The sequence below is a fragment of the Oncorhynchus tshawytscha genome, linkage group LG06, assembly GCF_018296145.1.
Source record: "Oncorhynchus tshawytscha isolate Ot180627B linkage group LG06, Otsh_v2.0, whole genome shotgun sequence".
Lineage (NCBI taxonomy): Eukaryota > Metazoa > Chordata > Actinopteri > Salmoniformes > Salmonidae > Oncorhynchus > Oncorhynchus tshawytscha.
Window position 1 is genome coordinate 9,749,696 of NC_056434.1, and position 16,846 is coordinate 9,766,541.

Below are 16,846 nucleotides of genomic sequence, written 5' to 3' on the forward strand. Positions count from 1 at the left end.
GATAGATACCCTTATTAGGTTTCCTGGTACTGACCATACAGTTCTCGAGAAACTATCTGGAAAACACGAAGGCATGTGGATTATGATACATGATGAACTGATAGGAGAACTTCCTAATGATCCCTTAGACTCACATAAAACATTGGGATATTAGCTTAGTCACATCAAACTCATGCCAAAGTTGCGTCCCAATTGGACAGAAACAGCTTCAGCCAGGGTCGGACTGGCCATACTGCAGTTCAGGCAATGCCAGGTGGGCAGGTCCCTTTTAGGCCCAGTGGACCTGTCAAAATGACCATTATTTTGGCTGATAATGGGGGCCTTGAGTAGAAAAATTGGACGGTGTTATCAAATCAAATCAAATGTATTTATGAAGCACTTCTTACATCAGCTGATGTCACAAAGTGCTGTACAGAAACGCAGCCTAAAACCCCAAACAGCAAGCAATGCAGGTGTAGAAGCACAGTGTCTAGGAAAAACTCCCTAGAAAGGTCAGAACCTAGGAAGAAACCTAGAGAGAAACCAGGCTATGAGGGGTAGCCAGTCCTCTTCTGGCTGTGCCGGGTGGAGATTATAACAGAACATGGAGTAAATGTTATTTGGCTTTTCATAGCTGATCATTCAGTATCTCTCCTGCTCCTGCTGTCTCTAGAGAGCAGGTCTGGGACAGGTAGCACGTCCGGTGAACAGGTCAGGGTTCCATAGCCGCAGGCAGAACAGCTGAAACTGGAGCAGCAACACGACCAGGTGGACTGGGGACAGCAAGGAGTCATCAGGCCAGGTAGTCCTGAGGCATGGTCCTAGGGCTCAGGTCCTCTGAGAGAAAGAGAGAAAGAAAGAAAGAAAAAAAGAGAGAAAATAGAGAAAAAGAGAGAGAGAATTAGAGAGAGCATACTTAAATTCACACAGGACACCGGATAAGACAGGAGAAATACTCCAGATATAACAGACTGACCCTAGCCCCCGGCACATAAACTATTGCAGAATAAATACTGGAGGCTGAGACAGGAGGGGTCGGGAGACACTGTGGCCCCATCCGATGATACCCCTAGACTAGGCCAAACAGGCAGAATATAACCCCACCCACTTTTCCAAAGCACAGCCCCCACACTACTAGAGGGATATCTCCAACCACCAACTTACCACCCTGAGACAAGGCCGAGTATAGCCCATGAAGATCTCCCCCATGGCACAACCCAAGGGGGGGCGCCAATCCGGACAAGAAGATCCCGTAAGTTACTCAACCCACTCAAGTGACGCACCCCTCCTAGGGATGGCATGGAAGAGCACCAGTAAGCCAGTGACTCAGCCCCTGTAATAGGGTTAGAGGCAGAGAATCCCAGTGGAAAGAGGGGAACCGGCCAGGCAGAGACAGCAAGGCCGGTTCGTTGCTCCAGTGCCTTTCCGTTCACCTTCCCACTCCTGGGCCAGACTACACTCAATCATAGGACCTACTGAAGAGATAAGTCTTCAATAAAGACTTAAAGGTTGAGACTGAGTTTGCGTCTCTCACATGGGTAGGCAGACCATTCCATAAAAATGGAGCTCTATAGGAGAAAGTCCTGCCTCCAGCTGTTTGCTTAGAAATTCTAAGGACAATAAGGAGGCCTGCGTCTTGTGACCGTAGCGTACGTGTAGGTATGTACGGCAGGACCAAATCGCAAAGATAGATAGGAGCAAGCCATGTAATGCTTTGTAGGTTAGCAGTAAAACCTTGAAATCAGCCCTTGCCTTAACAGGAAGCCAGTGTAGGGAGGCTAGCACTGGAGTAATATAATCACATCTTTTATAAATAACCGGGACGATTTCTGGTCCCATTCCGTACCCTGGCTGCAGCAGCAAAACCATGATGAAAAGCAAGGAGTTCACACAACTAAGAGGACAAATCTCTCCTTTTTCCCATCCTATTGGGGCGGCAGGGTAGCCTAGTGGTTAGAGCTTTGGACTAGTAACGGACAGGTTGCAAGCTCAAATCCCCTAACTGACAAGGTACAAATCTGTCGTTCTGCCCCTGAACAAGGCAGGTAACCCACTGTTCCTAGGCCCTCATTGAAATTAAGAATTTGTTCTTAACTGACTTGCCTAGTTAAATAAATATAAAATATAAAGTGCCTTCAGAAAGTGTTCATACCCCCTGACTTATTCCACATCTGGTTGTGTTACAGCCTGATTGATTAAATATACTTTTTCCTTTCACCCATCTACACACAATACCCCATAATGACAAGGCAATAACATATTTTTTGACATTTCTGTAAAGTGTATTACATTTCAGTTTTTCTCAATTGCTAAAACACTAAAACCCATTGGCTGAACAAAGTTCTCATTTGCCTGGACTCATTTAGCTAATTATGCAGTCTGTTGTCAATACCTTAAACCATTTCACATGGTAAAACACAATTTTCAGATCTCACTTAGACTTTTCAGCAAAACTCTAAACACATTCTCATTCTCAAAACACATTCTGCACTCTAATGCACATGTCATCCATACTGGTAAACACAAGTGGCAACAATCAAATACAAATAGAGAAGACATGTCATTGATTGAACACAACCACTCAAAATTGATTTAACCTGTTTCAAATAATGCGACACAACCAATATAAGCCAGTTCAGAGAGCAAACAGGTTGTTGAAGGTGGGAAGGAGAAAGTCTGAGAATGGATACTGTAGTACAGTGCATTGTAGGCTGTATACTGTACAATGGACAAATTGTATGGCCCTGAACATTGTGCTTTCCATTTATTAACAGTACTGACTGCTCAATAGATTTTGACTGGTTGCAGGTTCATATCAACAAAGAACAAGAATTACAGTATCACAGAGACAAAGGACAAGTTTGTGAGATGCAGGGTACAGTACTGTAAAAATAGGGCTACAAGGAGGAGGAAGAACAAAAAACAAAATTGCAAAGAGCAAAGCAGAGTAGTAATTTCTGATCAAATTTGAGCTACTATGATAGAACATGTTTTCGTTCATCAAAAGACAATGATGGAAAAATATGAATATCTTTTTAGATTAAAAATGTACTTCTCCTGAGAATTGTATGTTTTGAACAATGTGTTTTCTATTTTTCGGTGTATTGTTTACTGCCTGCTTGAGAGTGTATATCATTTTGATCACTTTGTTTATGATTTGAGAGCAGTGTTTGATTTTGAACACAAGTAAAACTGTTTTGAGGCGAATGTTTCATTTTGCGAGAGGAGTCAGAGGTTAGGTAAATAGTGCTTGAAGATGAGGTTTTGTGTTTAATGTTTTCAGGAAATGGAGCAAGGTTTCAGAAATTGTGTTTTAGCAATTGAGAAAAACTGTAAATACAGAAATATCGAATTTACACAAGTATTTTCCCTCCTGAGTCAATACATGTTAGAATCACGTTTGGTAGTAATTGCAGCTGTGAGTCAGGGGTGTGAATACTTGTGTAAACATTTTTTTTCTGAAGGCACAGTATATGATGATTAGAGGATTTGTCCTTTTAGTTGCTTTGAAAATCTATGTCAAGACCTGAAAATGGCTGTCTAGCAATGATCAACAACCAACTTGACAAAGCTTGAAGAATAAAAAATAAAAAAAGTGTAAATATTTTACAACCCAGGGGTGCAAAAGTTCTTACAAGCTCTCCTAATGACTCCTTGTGACAAGGCTGGGACCCTGCAAGCTGACACCGGTTGTCAGTCAAACAGTGTTTCCTATGACACATTGGTGCGGTTGACATCTGGGTTAAGAGAGCAGCGTGATAAGAAGTAGGCAGCCAGGCAGGTCACTTTTCTGAGGACGCATGACTCCACCTTTGCCTCTTTTGAGCCCAGAGATGAGTTACAGAGATGAGCCAAGTGACCTCATTTGTTAAAGAAATACCCTTGTGTCCATACCATCCTATGGGACTCCCCCCGAACCACATGAAATGATGGCATGTTTGAAGGGAAAAGAAACACAGGGCGATATCTTTCTAACCAGCTCCATAGACACTGCTATTTACAATGTACTAAAGACATCAAAATCTCCCTGTAGCATTTCCTAATCACACACTGCCTTTCACATCTGTACACTCACACTTTTCACACAGGTACACATGGATTTAGTACTGTAGATATGTGGTAGTGGTGGATTAGGGGCCTGAGGGCACACAGTGTGTTGTGAAATCTGTGAAGGTATTGTAATTGTTTTTAAATTGAATAAACTGCCTTAATTTAGCCGGACCCCAAGAAGAGTAGCTGCTGCCTTGGCAGGAAGTAATGGGAATCCATAATGAAAACAAATCCTCTCCAACATGGACATGACAGTTATACTATTGAGTGGCACCAGGAACTTCAGCCCGTCCGTCACTCAAGCAGGGCTGGTGGCCAGTACGAACAAACAGGCAGGTTCTGCTTGATTTCCCTAGTAATCTGCCAATTTGCCAGTTAATTACATTAAGGGCCGGCTGCCAAAGCCCACAAGCTGATATGCTAACCCTTTCACCCTTTTCAATGGGTGCCGGCTGGATTCCTTATTTATTTATATATATTTTTAAACCGAGTCCCATTGAGTCCAAATATCTCTTTCGCAAGGCAGCCCTGCACATCCTTTACATAAAAAAATACAAATACTTTGGAAAAATAATCACATTCGTCAGCAAAAAGAGGTCCCCAATCAACATGTTGAACTGCCCGAGAGGTTCCACAACATCCTGTTGTAGGGAATTCTAGATTGTTCCATACATGGACATCCTGTTGTAGGGAACTCTGTAGGTTGTTCCATACATGGACATCCTGTTGTAGGGAACTCTGTAGGTTGTTCCATACATGGACATCCTGTTGTAGGGAACTCTCTAGATCGTTCCATACATGGACATCCTGTTTTAGGGAACTCTGTAGATTGTTCCATACATGGACATCCTGTTTTAGGGAACTCTGTAGATTGTTCCATACATGGACATCCTGTTGTAGGGAACTCTGTAGATTGTTCCATACATGGACATCCTGTTTTAGGGAACTCTACAGATTGTTCCATACATGGGGTGCAAAGAAACAAAAAGCAGGCTTTACCTAACTCTGAGAGGACTGAAGAGATTTTCAGAGTTGGCCATCCCTGAGACCTGGTATGGTAACTCATATGGCTAAAGGTTAGTAATGAAGTTGCCCGGGGCATGGAAAACAATACCTGATGGTAGGAGGCAGAGGTTAGAGGTGAGGGGTCAAAGATCAAGTGAGATGTGCCCCGACATGTGTAGAGGGCTTTGTTAGAGTATGTATACCATAGTTATACACATGGGCACACACACACACACACACACACACACACACACACACACACACACACACACACACACACACACACACACACACACACACACACACACACACACACACACACACACACACACACACACACACACACACACACACACACACACACACACACACACACACACACACACACACACACACACACACACACACACACACACACACACACACACACACACACACACACACACACACACACACACACACACACACACACACACACACACACACACACACACACACACACACACACACACACACACACACATACATACACACACACACACACACACACACACACATACATACACACATACACACATACACACACACACACACACACACACACACACACACACACACACACACACACACACACACACACACACACACACACACACACACACACACACACACACACACACACACACACACACACACACACACACACACACACACACACACACACACACACACACACACACACACACACACACACACACACACACACACACACACACACACACACACACACACACATCCCTGAGACCTGGTATGGTAACTCATATGGCTAAAGGTTAGTAATGAAGTTGCCCGGGGCATGGAAAACAATACCTGATGGTAGGAGGCAGAGGTTAGAGGTGAGGGGTCAAAGATCAAGTGAGATGTGCCCCGACATGTGTAGAGGGCTTTGTTAGAGTATGTATACCATAGTTATACACATGGGCACACACACACACACACACACACACACACACACACACACACACACACACACACACACACACACACACACACACACACACACACACACACACACACATACACACATACACACATACACACACACACACACACACACACACACACACACACACACACACACACACACACACACACACACACACACACACACACACACACACACACACACACACACACACACACACAGAGCATGACAGGAAGAGTGACCAAACTTAAATAACTTATCATACTGGTGGAAGCATTCGGCTGAAACCAACCCAGCAGCATGTTGCTGTTGTTAGCCATGAGGAGCTGTAGAATTGCAGAGCAGAAACAAACTCCCCTTGAACCTTACACATTAAGATCATACCAGCGGCAAGTCTCTCATCATTACAGACAAAACAAACTTGTTGATGTTATAAGACCGAGCCCCTTCAAGGTTGGGCGGACATACATTCCTCATCTCAATATGCACGTAAACAACCAGGAAACAATTGAAAAGGAGAGACTAATTACTCTTTGACTTCTTGAGACAGGAATGTGCAATATTCCTCTCTTTAAAAAAACGCATGAAAGAGGAGATACAGAAACGTCTGCAGGCTGATTTAATTTCAACCACATACAGGAGGCATGTTCAAACAGAACTGAAATAGCTAATTAAGAGGCATCATCAGAAGTCAGAATCTCTTTATTAGCAAGTGCCCGATTTAAGCTTATGAAATGTGCGCCTTTCCTACGCATGCCTTTCCTACGCAGTAGTTGGTATTCAGACTTCCCTCATGCAGGTGCCTTTCCTACGCAGTAGTTGGTATTCAGACTTCCCTTATGCAGTTGCCTTCCCCAATGCACTTCTCAGTAGTTGGTATTCAGACTTCCCTTATGCAGGTGCAGGTGCCTTTCCTTATGCAGGTGCCTTCCCCAATGCAGTAGTTGGTATTCAGACTTCCCTTATGCAGGTGCCTTTCCTACGCAGTAGTTGGTATTCAGACTTCAGCAGGTGCCTTTCCTTGCAGTAGTTGGTATTCAGACTTCCCTTATGCAGGTGCCTTTCCCAATGCACTTCTCAGTAGTTGGTATTCAGACTTCCCTTATGCAGGTGCCTTTCCAATGCACTTCGCAGTAGTTGGTATTCAGACTTCCCTTATGCAGGTGCCTTCCCCAATGCACTTCTCAGTAGTTGGTATTCAGACTTCCCTTATGCAGGTGCCTTTCCTACGCAGTAGTTGGTATTCAGACTTCCCTTATGCAGGTGCCTTCCCCAATGCACTTCTCAGTAGTTGGTATTCAGACTTCCCTTATGCAGGTGCCTTTCCTACGCAGTAGTTGGTATTCAGACTTCCCTTATGCAGGTGCCTTTCCCAATGCACTTCTCAGTAGTTGGTATTCAGACTTCCCTTATGCAGGTGCCTTTCCTACGCAGTAGTTGGTATTCAGACTTCCCTTATGCAGGTGCCTTCCCCAATGCCTTCTCAGTAGTTGGTATTCAGACTTCCCTTATGCAGGTGCCTTTCCCAATGCACTTCTCAGTAGTTGGTATTCAGACTTCCCTTATGCAGGTGCCTTTCCTACGCAGTAGTTGGTATTCAGACTTCCCTTATGCAGGTGCCTTCCCCAATGCACTTCTCAGTAGTTGGTATTCAGACTTCCCCCTTATGCAGGTGCCTTTCCTCCCCAATGCACTTCTCAGTAGTTGGTATTCAGACTTCCCTTATGCAGGTGCCTTCCCCAATGCACTTCTCAGCCTTCCCCAATGCACTTCTAGTGGTATTCAGACTTCCCTTATGCAGGTGCCTTTCCTACGCAGTAGTTGGTATTCAGACTTCCCTTATGCAGGTGCCTTCCCAATGCACTTCTCAGTAGTTGGTATTCAGACTTCCCTTATGCAGGTGCCTTTCCTACGCAGTAGTTGGTATTCAGACTTCCCTTATGCAGGTGCCTTTTCCCAATGCACTTCTCAGTAGTTGGTATTCAGACTTCCCTTATGCAGGTGCCTTTCCTGCACGCAGTAGTTGGTATTCAGACTTCCCTTATGCAGGTGCCTTTCCTCAGACTTCCCTTATGCAGGTGTAGTTGGTATTCAGACTTCCCTTATGCAGGTGCCTTTCCCAATGCACTTCTCAGTAGTTGGTATTCAGACTTCCCTTATGCAGGTGCCTTTCCTGCAGGTGCCTTTCCCAATGCAGTTCTCAGTAGTTGGTATTCAGACTTCCCTTATGCAGGTGCCTTCCCAATGCACTTCTCAGTAGTTGGTATTCAGACTTCCCTTATGCAGGTGCCTTTCCTACGCAGTAGTTGGTATTCAGACTTCCCTCATGCAGGTGCCTTTCCTGGTATTCAGACTTCCCTTATGCAGTAGTTGGTATTCAGACTTCCCTTATGCAGGTGCCTTCCCAATGCAGTTCTCAGTAGTTGGTATTCAGACTTCCCTTATGCAGGTGCCTTTCCCAATGCACTTCTCAGTAGTTGGTATTCAGACTTCCCTTATGCAGGTGCCTTTCCCAATGCAGTTCTCAGTAGTTGGTATTCAGACTTCCCTTATGCAGGTGCCTTTCCCAATACACTTCTCAGTAGTTGGTATTCAGACTTCCCTTATGCAGGTGCCTTTCCCAATGCACTTCTCAGTAGTTGGTATTCAGACTTCCCTTATGCAGGTGCGTAAAGGGTTTGCATGCGTGGTTCCTTGCTCACGCTGAATATATTTAATTAAACCGCTTCCACCTGCTGACCAACAGATTTTTTCATTCAATAGAGTTTCAGTACATACAGAACCAGTCAAAAGTTTGGACACACCTACTCATTCCAGGATTTTTCTTTATGTTTACTGTTTTCTACATTGTAGAGTTATCAGGAATCAAGGTAAGACCCAAGTGCAGACTTTGTGAAGTAAAGATGTTTATTGTAACAACAGGTGCAGGCAAACGACAGGTCAAGGCAGGCAGAGGTCGGTAATCCAGAGTAGAGGCCAAGGTACAGGACAGCAGGCAGGGTCAGGGACAGGCAGGGTGGTCAGACGAGCGGGTACAAGGACCAGGAGGACGAGAAAAAGAGAGACTGGAGAAAAACAGGAGCAGAGACAAAATGCTGGTTGACTTGAATAAACAAGACGAACTGGCACAGACAGACACAGGTATAAAAAACACAGGTATAAATACCCAGGGTATAAGTGGGGAAGATGGGCAACACCTGGAGGGGGTGGAGACAAGCACAAGGACAGGTGAAACAGATCAGGGCGTGACAAGAGTAATAGTGAAGACATCAACACCATGAAATAACACATTTGGAATCATATAGTAACCAAAACAGTGTTAAATAAATCACTTGAGATTCTTCAAAGTAGCCACCCTTTGCCTTGATGACAGCTTTGCACACTCTTGGCATTCTCTCAACCAGCTTCATGAGGTAGTCACATGGAATTCAATTAAATTAACAGGTGTGCCTTGTTAATTTGAGGAATTGATTTCCTTCTTATCGAGTTTGAGCCAATCAGTTGTGTTGTGACAAGGTAGGGGTAGTATACAGAAGATAGCCCTATTTGGGGCGACAGATAGCCTAGTGGTTAGAGCGTTGAGCCAGTAACCAAAAGGATGCTGGATTGAATCCCCAAGCTGACAAGGTAAACATCTGTCGTTCTGCCCCTAAACAAGGCAGTTAACCCACTGTTCCCCGGTAGGCCGTCATTGTAAATAAGAATTTGTTCTGACTTGCCTAGTTCAATTTAAATGTACACATTTTTGGGGTAAAAGACCAAGTCCATATTATGGCAAGAACAGCTCAAACAAAGCATTACTTCAAGACATGAAGGTCAGTCAATACGGAACATTTTGAACTTTGAAAGTTTCTTCAAGTGCAGTCGCAAAAACCATCAAGAGCAATGATGAAACTGTCTCATGAGGACCGCCACAGGAAAGGAAGACCCAGAGTTACCTCTGCTGCAGAGGATAAGTTCATTAGAGTTACAAGCCTCAGAAATTGCAGCCCGATTATAAGCTTTACAGACACATCTCAAGTTACAGACACATCTCAATGTCAACTTTTCAGAGGAGACTGCTAGAATCAGGCCTTCGTGTGTGGGAACTCCTTCTGCCTTGGCAGCAGCTAATGGGGATCCATAGTAAATACAAATACAAATGTTTGTAAAGTAGAATGCCTTCAACCTCAGGACAGCCTCTGCACAGAACTGTGCATCATAGGGAACAGGAATGACAACTTTCTGGAACAGAGTCCAGATGAGCGACTTACTTTCTCTCAATCCTGTGCAAAACATACCAATTTGTACCAGCATATAGTAGCCATGTGGCCCATGTGGTTGTTGTTCTGTTGTGCCCTCCACCACCTTCACGTCACTGGCTTTCCCATTGAAGACATCATCCAGAGAATCACAGCCCTTCCCCATGACAGGACACTTGATCTCCAACAGCTCCTTGGAGTTCAGCACTCCGTCAGGGCATGCTGATAGCCATGGCTCTTCAACACTGACAACAGTGCCTTTGTGGTTCACAGAGTATCCACAGTTTTCCAGCCACTGGGAGGCCATCTGCTCATTATCTTTCCCGTAGCGTGAGTCTGCATTCCCTTGGATCCTGGGGTACAGATACTCCTGGAGAAACTTACCAGGGTTGGTGGATTCCCTGACAGGGACCTTCTTGGCTGAGATTGCAGTAACTCAAAGCTTCCTTGAGTCATACCACAACTGTGGTAGAATGTTTATTACAAAAAATACATTCTGAGAAAATCCCATCATTAACAATTGTGTGACTGTGTGATCAACTTAATCAAAACACATGTACGTTTCATCATAAACTTACCTTGCTATTGTTCCCAATGAGATGAGACCACTTATACTGACCATACTTTAGGTATTACCCCCAATCACAAGGATATTTTACAAACCTTATTCACCCAGAAAAACGAGAACACTAACGAAATACATGTGATGCTGACATGTTTAAATACATTTTATACCCTACTCACCTGGACTCCATAAACCTATTTTGCTTCTACATCATGAGATTTGACAGGATACTTACAGATTCCCCACATTAATACAGTAGTTCTTTTGATCCACAAATACATTTTATTAACATAACGAACAAATCATGACATTCTCAAGTCAGCTTTCATCCAACAAAACGTTTGGTATAACTGCTATGTTAAGCCTGACTATTTTAACATTGTGTGTAAGGCAATATTGCACACTTAATATAAGGCAATATTGCACACTTACATCGAAGAAAAAAAAAGGAACAAAGAAAATAGGTTTTAAACATAAATTACAAGACCAAGTAATGCAGAAATTGATCATAGATATCATCTGAGAACCTGTATCATAACGTTAGCCTATGGGTTATAGTAACTGTCAACACAACACATGTAGGCTGCTTGTATGCTGTCATCGCTTATGTTAAAGAATGTTACACATAGAAATACAAGTGACTTTGCTTGTTAGCCGACCTTCCACAAAATTGAGGCTGCATGACTGCATGATTGTCCAAGGCCAGCGATGCAAGCGTATCCAGCCGTCTCTACTGATCCGTTTAGGAAAAGCTCATTGAGACCAAGAGTCTCTTTTTCAAGTGGGACCTAGCCAAGAAGGCAGTAACAATCAATACATTACAGAATTAAAACATACAACAATACAACAACATGATCCAGCATGATCCAGCCTAAAAAAAAAGCATATTTTAAATTCATTCAGTGGCACTAACATATCTAGATGATGCACTGCAGTACTTAATGCAGCTGGTGGCCACACCAGATCCTGACTATTACTTTTGATTTTGACCCCCCCCCTTTGTTCAGGGACACATTATTCCATTTCTGTTAGTCACAAGTCTGTGGAACTTGTTCAGTTTATGTCTCAGTTGTTGAATCAGTTGTTGAATCTTATGTTCATACAAATATTTACAAATTAAATTTGCAGAAAATAAACGCAGTTGACAGTGAGAGGGCATTTCTTTTTTCTCTGAGTTTAGATTATTCCATGTGTCTGGTGCACAAGAATAGCAGTCTTGGCTAATACTGTGAATGTCCTGAGGACTTTAAGTTGCAACCACCTAGCAGACCGGGTATGGTAACTGCTGGTGGTGCAGGAGACCAGACTACAGAGGTAAAGAGGGAGTTTACCCAAAAGGGCTTTGTAGATGAACACATACAAATGTATCTTTCTGCGCATATAAAGTGAGGTCCAACCTACCATTTGGTACAATGTGCAATGGTGGGTGAGTGACTTGGCATTTGTAATAAAGCGCAAGGATGAATGATAAACAGATTCCAGTCTCTGTAAAACGTAGGAGGTTGCATGCATATACAACAAGCCACCATAATCAATTACAGAGAGAAAAGTTGAACAAGCTTATTTGGAGCCAGAAGTGGCAAGCAAGCCTTATTACAAAAATAAAAACCCAATTTCAATTTAAGCTTCCTCACAAGATTATCCATAACTTTAAAGGACAACTTGTCATCCAACCATATACCTAGGTATTTGTAGGATGACACTTTTTCAATGGATAAGCCAACAGATGAGTCATTGCTAACTTTCTCCGGCAGAGTTCGAGCTCTGGTAAAGGTCAGGAATTTTGCTTTTTTTGTCACATCCTGACCGTAGATTGCTTTGTATGATTCTTTTTTTAGTTTGGTCAGGGTGTGATGTGGGTGGGTATTCTATGTTGTAGGTCTAGGTTTTCTTTTTCTATGTGTTTGGCCTGGTATGGTTCTCAATCAGAGGCAGCTGACTATCGTTGTCTCTGATTGAGAGCCATACTTAGGTATCCTGTTTTCCCATTTTGAGTTGTGGGTGATTATTTTCTGGTTAGTGTTTGTTGCACCTGTCAGAACTGTTCGTTTATCGTTTTGTTGGATTTGTTTGTGTATTCGTTCTTGATTAACAGTATTATGGATACGTACCACGCTGCACTTTGGTCCTCTTCTCCTTCTCCCGTCAACATTTGTTACATTTTTGTACATTCAAGACCAGTTTGAGACCATAAAGGGAGGCCTGCAGTGACTGAAAAGCAGTCTGGAGCTCTTCAACAGCCTGAACCTGAGAAAGAGCACATGTATATATGACTGTATCATCTGCATATAACTTTGCTGGTAACTTTGCTGGTTGCATCCCATTTTCCAAATAATTAATACAAATTGAGAACAACACAGGAGCTAAAATGGAACCCTGAGGCACACCTCCATTAATCTCAAGAAAGCTAGACTTGTCAATATATACATATTGTGTTCTGTCAGAAAGATAGTTCCTAAACCAATTTACTGCCCCTTCACTGAGAACAATGTTACTGAGTTTAGCTAGCAACAATGAATGGTCAACTGAATCAAATGCCTTTGATAAATCCACAAACAGGGCAGCACAATGTTGCTTTTTATCAAGTGCATTTATGATGTCATTTGCCACTGCCATAGCTGGTGTTGTGGTGATGTGCCCCGATCTAAAGCCAGACTGAACCCTGCTCAGTACGTTCTATTCAATTAAGACGTTTTTTTAACTGTGAGTTCACTAGGGATACATAGACTTTGGCCAGAATAGGGAGTTTAGAGATGGGACCATAGTTATTAGCATCTGAGGGATCTCCTCCATTTAGCAGCGGGATGACATAAGCTGATTTCCAAATGCTGCGTATGGAATTGGTCAAGAGACTCGACTTGAAATTGTGAGCCACAGTAATAATTCAGTAATACCAGCTGCTACCTTTAAGAGGTAGGGATCCAGGTTGTCTGTACCTGCAGACTTGTTAGTGTCTATTGCCTTTAGTGCATTATAGACCTCAGCATAAGAAACAGGCTCAAAGTTCAAATGGTTCACATGAGGGCCTATATCATAGTTGACTGTAACAGAGCTGACATTAGAGGCCTGGGCCCCACCATTATCAAAACTGAACCAGCTGATATGAAGTGCATGTTAAAAAACCCTACAATATGGGCTTTATCCTTCACTTCATTAGAATCCACCATTAAATGGTCAGGAAGGTCAGAGGACACATTAGAACCTGACCGTAATTTGATTAGCTTCCAGAACTTGGTAAGGTTTTTTAGGTTCTCTGCGACTGCATTTGGGATAAGATGACGCCGAAGAGGATGGCTGACTTTTTACATGCTCCTAACCAACTGTGCTATTTTTTTTTTGCATTGTTTGTAATTATTATTATTTTTTTTGAAAACTATGTTTATTAAGTTTTACAGACACAAGACCAAGACAACACAAAGCAATATAAATAATATACTCAACTAGAAAAAATACAAATAATACATTAAAAAAAAGAATTAGCTTTAAAGATACCATACTTTAGACAAGTTAAACACACCAGGCAGAAGGCTACAAAGGTTAAAGGGCAATCTATAGTACAGGGACAGAGCAAACACCTCACCATTGTTCCTGTAAACAGACAAGGGATAGGGGTGGAGATATGCAACCACTCACAGACAGTCATGGCCACAGACTGACCATCCACTGGACCAAAAATAAAAAGTTTACAATGCTTTCAAATAACAAAAAAAGAATAATAATCATTTTATGTAGGTGTGAACAAAATTTTAAAATTAAAATAAAAAACTGGGAAAAACAAGCTCACATTTTAGTCTCTGACCGGGCAAGATGAACAAGGCATCCGTTGGTCACAATCAATAAGCACATCAACCTTAATGCCACCCCAGAAAAAACACAAAGAAATGCTCTTCCAACCCTTAAGTCACAGGGGGGTCAAATACAGACTTATTTTGGTTTTAATATGAATGCCATCAGAGGATGGACTGTTTAAAGTAAGACCGGAATGGAGCCCAAGCTTCATTAAACAGTTTGGGGTTCCCACGTGTATTGAATGTAATTTTTTCTAGTTTCAGAGAGCACAACACATCTCTCACCCAATATTTATAAGATGGGGGAGCTGCCATCTTCCAATTCTGTAGTATTAGCCGTCTAGCTAAAAGAGTTGTATAAGCAACAGTGTCCAACTGGATTCTTGACAGGGGGGTACCTATGGGCAGTACTCCAAAAAGGGCTGTAAGGGGAGACGGATCATTAACAGTGTCATATATATCAGAGAAACATTTAAATATTAATTCCCAGAAACCTGACAGTTTATGACTGCCCCAAAATATATGCAGCAGTGTGGCTGGTTCCATTTTACATCTGACACAGGTAGGATCAGAATCAGAGAATATTCTTCCATGTTTGAAGATAGCGGAAAAAGTGGGATTGGGGGAGGTAGAATTTTTCCTGTAGCTGAGCAAAATAGGCAAATGTATCATCAAAGAATAATTGGGCTAGTGAGGAGAGGCCTAGTGAGTGCCAGATGGCAAAAGCCCCATCATTCAAAGATGGAGGAAATAAAATGTTCTGATTGATTGGGCCTGATAGAGAAAAGCCTCGAAGGCTAAAGGCTAAACCGAACTGATTCCAGATTTCAAGAGACTGCTTTACAATTGGGTTGGCACACCTTTTGCCTAGGGACACTGGGAGAGATGAGCACAACACAGAAGAAAGTGCATCAGGTTTACATGATTCAGACTCCATCTGGACCCAGAGTGGTCTAGGGCCAGTAGGATCAGTCTGCAGCCAGTACAGAGGGGCTCTGAAACTGAAGCTCAATAGTATGTCTGACAATTTGGTAGAGCTAAACCCGACAAATGCCTTAGGCTTCTGTAAATGTTTTCTACCAATCCGTGGTACCTTGCCATCCCAAATAAAACACATGAAAGGTTTGATCCAGTGAATAAAAAAAAGATTTTGGAATAAAAATGGGTAAAACATTGAAATAAATCTAAAAATTTGGGCAACACATCCATTTTAATGACATGAATCATTCCAATAAGAGAAAGAGGTAGCGAATTCCAAAAAGTCAAAGATTGTTTCAAACTCTCTGCTAGAGCAACAAAGTTTTCCTGAAACAAATTTGAATATTTCCTTGTCACTTTAACTCCCAAGTAGGTGAATTGATCCCGGACAATCCTACACTGAGATTTTGATTGATCCAAACTTTTTAAGAACAGATAAGGCACGTGGCAATGAGGTATCAGGGTTAGAGATAAACAAAAGGAGGTCGTCAGCATATAGCGAGACGCCTAATATTGAAAAACAAATACCTATTTCTCACAAAGCCAGTCTGGTCAGAGTGTGTTACTTGGTGCAGTGAGCCTTCCATACGGATGGCTAAAAGCTTGGCTAGGATTTTGTAATCACAGTTTAAAAGTGAGATTGGGCGATAAGGATCCACATTCCAGGGGGTCTTTGTTTTTCTTTAATAGTAATGAAATTGAAGCCTGATAAAGACTAGGCGGTAGCTTTGAGGTATTAAGGCACTCTGCAAATAATTGAGACAAGAATGGGCAAAGCAGACCAGAAAACGTCCTGTAAAATTCAGTTGGAAAACCGTCCGGACCCGGTAATTTACCACTTTTTCACCCGGTAATTTACCATAAAACATTCTTTATGTTTTACTGTGGTGGCACCAGACGGTGTCCTTATTTGTGGGATTAAACGTGAGGCCTCAGATTTTCGGACCTGATGTGCAAGGAGTTTACTGGCCTTGTCGCCTTGTTCATACACTCTGTATCGTACACTCTGTATCGAGCTCGCAAGAGTAACCGTTCAGCTTGCCTGGTAGAAAGCTCATCAAATTCAGATTGGAGAAGTTGGCGCTCTTTATGTAGATCAGAGGAAGGATACTTCTCCTCCCATGTGGCTATGAATTCGCTCAGGTCCCGAAGTCGCTGAGAGCGAACTCTGTTTTGGTTGGCTGTATAAGAAATCATTTGGCCACGTAGGTATGCTTTGAGAGACTCCCATATGGTAGAGCAGGACATACCTGGT